The sequence below is a fragment of the Cucurbita moschata genome, unplaced genomic scaffold, assembly GCF_002738365.1.
Source record: "Cucurbita moschata cultivar Rifu unplaced genomic scaffold, Cmos_1.0 Cmo_Scf00006, whole genome shotgun sequence".
NCBI lineage: Eukaryota > Viridiplantae > Streptophyta > Magnoliopsida > Cucurbitales > Cucurbitaceae > Cucurbita > Cucurbita moschata.
Window position 1 is genome coordinate 6661576 of NW_019268522.1, and position 5024 is coordinate 6666599.

At 36.2% G+C, this 5024-nt stretch overlaps 1 pseudogene; it reads right to left on the reverse strand.

Annotated features, from left to right (window-relative positions):
* Positions 1-4705, reverse strand: part of LOC111443857 — an 8400-nt pseudogene extending 3695 nt beyond the window's left edge.
* Between the last annotated feature and the right edge of the window lie 319 nt (positions 4706-5024).

Genomic DNA, 5024 nt, shown 5'->3' on the forward strand with positions numbered 1-5024 from the left:
TTTGGAACACCATGATTCTTATGTCCTCGAATCAGAAAAATCATCACCTACATCAAAAGGACTCAAGTCAGCAACATTGAAAGTAGAATGTACTTGGAACATTTGGAACACCATGATTCTTATGTCCTCGAATCAGAAAAATCATCACCTACATCAAAAGAACTCAAGTCAGCAACATTGAAAGTAGAATGTACTGAAAAGTCTCCGGGTACTGAAAAGTCTCCGAGAAGGTCAATTTTATATGCATTATTATTAATTCTTTCAAGGACTTGATAAGGGTCATCTCCTCTTGGGTGAGGGCCATCCCCTCTTGGATGTAATTTTGTCTTCCGTTGAGATGGGAATCGCTCCTTGCGAAAATGTATCCAAACCCAGTCACCAGGTTTAAAAATGATTTCCTTCCGTCCTTTGTTAATCCTTGAAGCAACTTTGAAATTTTGGTTCTCAATTGCAATGTTTTGATCAAGTTTGCCTTACTTGTGGCTGCGTCACTCACAAACATATTAGAAGGAATAGGAAGCAAATCAAGAGGCGTAAGTGGATTAAATCCATAAACAACTTCAAAAGAAGAACAATGAGTTGTACTATGAATTGCTCTATTATATGCAAACTCTACAAATGACAAACATTCATCCCAAGACTTAATATTCTTAGAAATAATAGCCCTAAGCAATGCTCTTAATGTTCTATTAACCACCTCAGTTTGTCCATCCGTCTGAGGATGACATGTAGTTGAAAACAACAACTTGGTACCCAATTTACCCCACAATACTTTCCAAAAGTGACTTAGAGATTTAGCATCCCTATCACTAACAATTATTCTAGGGATTCCATGTAATCTTACTACTTCCCTAAAAAATAAGTCAGCAACATGTTTTGCATCATCCGTCTTGTTACATGCAATAAAATGAGCCATCTTACTAAATCTGTCTACCACAACGAAAATACTATCTTTACCCTTTTTAGTGTGCGGTAAACCAAGAACAAAATCCATAGATATATTAGTCCAAGGTTCATTAGGTATATTCAAGGTTCATTAGGTACATTCAAAGGAGTGTACAATCCATTTGGTTGTGATCTAGATTTAGCTTCTTTGCATTTAAAGCATTGACTACAAAATTTATGAACATCATGCTTCATTTTCGGCCAAAAGAAGTGTTCATGCAACATATTATAAGTTTTATTAATCCCAAAATGTCCCATTAAGCCACCACCATGTGCTTCTTTTACAAGCAAATCTATGATAGAGCATTTAGGAATACAAAACTTACTTTTCTTAAATAAGAATTCATGAAACACATAGTAATCATCTACAGCTGTTTTTGTAAGACAAGATGCATAAATAATTCCAAAGTCGTGGTCATCTCGATATAATTCTTTAATATGCTCAAATCCAAGAATTTTTGCACTGAGATAAGTAAAAAGATTGTACCTTCTAGATAATGCATCAGCTACCACATTATCCTTACCTTGCTTGTATTTGATGACATATGGAAATGTTTCAATAAACTCCACCCACTTTGCATGCCTACGGTTCAGTTTGCTTTGACCCTTAAGATACTTCAAGCTTTCATGATTAGAGTAGATCACAAATTCTCTAGGCCATAAGTAGTATTGTCACACCTACAATGTGCGAACTAAAGCAAACAATTCTTTATCATAGGTAGGATAGTTCAATGCTGCCCCATTTAGTTTTTCACTAAAATACATTACGGGTTTGCCATCTTGCATCAAAACAGCATCTATGCCCAAACCACTTGCATCACACTCAATTTCAAAAGTTTTATCAAAGTTAGGCAAGACAAGTAATGGTGCATTGGTTAATTTATTCTTAAGCTCATTAAATGCATAATCTTGCATATCTCCCCATTTAAAAACAACATTCTTTTTCACTAAGTCATTCAATGGTGCAGCTATGGTGCTAAAATCTTTTATAAATCTCCTATAGAAGCTAGCTAACCCATGAAAACTAGTCACTTGCATTTTGTGGTGTTGGCCAATCCCTGATTGCTTTAACTTTCTCTGCATCTACTTCTACTACATTTTTACCAACTATGAAGCCAAGAAAGTTAACTTTTTCCATGCAAAAACTACACTTATTAAAATTAGCATAAAGTTTCTCTTTTCTAAGTGTAATCAAAACTAACTTAACATGCTCCACATGCTCATGCAAGGTCTTTGAATAAATTAAAATATCATCAAAATACACAACAACATGCTTTCCTAAATATTCTCTCAAAACGTGATTCATTAAGTGCATAAATGTACTAGGAGCATTAGTTAACCCAAAAGGCATAACAAGCCATTCATACGATCCAAACTTAGTTTTGAACGCGGTTTTCCACGTCTCCTACATGCATTCTAATTTGATGATATCCAGATTTCAAGTCAATCTTTGTAAATAAACATGAACCATGCAATTCATCAAGCATATCATCTAGCCTAGGAATAGGATGTCGATACTTTACCGTGATTTTGTTGATGGCTCTACAATCCACGCACATGCGCCACGTTCCATCTTTCTTCGGCACCAATAAGACTGGTACAGAACATGGACTCAAACTCTCTCGTATATAGCCCTTCTCCATAAGCTCCTCACTTGCCTTCGAATTTCTTTAGTCTCAGTTGGGTTGGCTCTATAAGCTGGCCTATTAGGAATTACTGCCCCTGGAATGAAGTGTATTTTATATTCAATACCTCTAATGGGAGGTAGTCCTTTAGGGACTTCATCTTGGAATACGTCATCAAATTCCTATAAAAGAGATTGAAACATACTAGGCAAAGACAAATTATTATCATTAGAGACCAAACATTCTTCCTTGTACACAAGTACAAAGATGGTTTTTTGTGAGAACATTGCCCTTCTAACCTCTCCAACTCTAGCCAAACAACTCACATTCTTTCCTTTTTTTCCAATTTCATTCTTTTTTTCACTATGGTTTTCTCGTTGACTTTTCTCTATTTTTTCACTCAACCCTTTTTCCTCAAACTCTTTCCTTTTTTCTTCAACTTTAATTGATCAGCAAATATATTTGCAGAACTCAAAGATACAAGAGTGGTTTTTCTACCATCTTTTACAAAAGAATACCGATTCAAATAGCCATCATACATAACTCTCCTGTCAAATTGCCATGGTCGGCCAAGCAATATGTCTCCAGCATGCATTGGTAAAACATCATAAAGAACTTCATCTTTATATTTTCCTAAAGTAAAAGATATTAAAACTTGAGAAGTTACCTTCATTGTTCCACTATCATTGAGCCATTGAAACTTGTAAGGTTTAGGATGGTATTGGGTTGGAATTAGCAACCTTTTGATCAACATTGTACTTACGACATTGGTGCAGCTTCCACTATCAATTACAAGACTACAAGGAGTCCCTTTGACTAAACACCTTGTGTGAAATAGGTTGTCTCTTTGATCATCAACATCATTCTCTGTAACTTGAGTCTTAAGAAGTCTTTTGGTTACAAGTACCAAATGACTCCCATCTTCTAGTTCCTCCTCATTCTCCTGGATTTCCTCTTCAACTAGTTCATCATGACCACTTTCCTCCCTATTTGTGACAACTTGTCCATTCTTGATGATCATGACTCTCTTGTTAGGACAATCATGACCAAGATGACCAATTCCTTGACATTTCCAACATTTGATGTCTCTATTTCTTTCTCGAATCTCCTTATATTCCTCCACTTTCTCTTTACCCTTGGAGGTCTCAGCTTTGTTCTTTTTGTCAAGATCATACTTGCCTCCAACTTTGAAATTTATCTTTTCAATATTTGCATTCTTTTTCCAAGTGTTGAAAGTAGTAGACTTTGGAATACCATACCTCTTGGAGTTCTTCTTCTCCCAAGCTAGTTGCCCTTCAATTTTGACAGCAAGGTGTAACAATTCTTGCATATCAAAGTACGCTTGCCTATCCACTTGATGAGCAAGTTGTCGGTTTAACCCACCAAGAAATCTAACCATTGTATCTTCCTCATCTTCATCAATACATGCTTTATTTATAAGGGTCTCCATTTCTTTGTAATATTCTTCAACACTTTTGGATCCCTGTTGTAAAGTATAGAGTTTTTGCTTGAGTACTTGAGAATAATGCTTAGGAATGTACCTTTTTCTCATTAATGTCTTCAATTCCTCCCATGTTTCAATTGGTTCTTCATAATTTCTCCTCCACTCTGATTTCAAAGATGTCCACCATATAATGGCGTAATCACAAAATTCAGCCATAGCAAGCTTCAACTTTCTTTCTTCACTGAAATTGTTGCAATGGAAGACATGCTCAATTTTGCTCTCATATTGCAAATACTCCTCTGGATCAGATCTCCCATAGAAAGTTGGAATTTTTATCTTTACTCCCTCGAATCCTTTTTTTTTCTCTCTCATACTGGTACTCCCTCTCAATTCTTTTTGGTGCTAAAATTTCTCTACCCCTTCTTCTGACTCTTCCTCTCCCTCGACCGACATCTCTCCCTCCCCTAGGACTATGTCCAGCTAAAAGGGTGACATGGTCATCTTCTTCATTTTCAACTCCTTCATTCAAGAGTACTTCCCTCCCTTGAAGATTACCTAAGGCTATTTCAATTCGCTCCATCCGGTCTGTCAATGTACTAATAACTTGATTCAAACGAGTAATTGTTCCGACCTGTGCTTCTCTCCACCTAGCTTCATTGATCTCCCCTCCATTTCCTCCATCTTTGTTCATGATTGTACAAAAAGTAGTGGAATATGTTTAGGACCTCACACACTCAACTCATTGATTTTGCACTCAGGGACACTCCTGTTCATACACACAAAGGTAGGTAGGCTGTTTGCGAAAGTGACTAAATTATGATCAAGGTAGGCTAATATATCGTTAAAGCAATTGTAACGACCCTAAATTTCCACATACTCAGAGTCGCTACTAACATCTCATGCTCATCTATAATGCAGAAATAAAACTCTTACATGAATATAATTTATAACGTAAACTTCAAAAACACTTTTAAAACAACTTCTTCTCTAGAAAACACAGCCATGGTCTT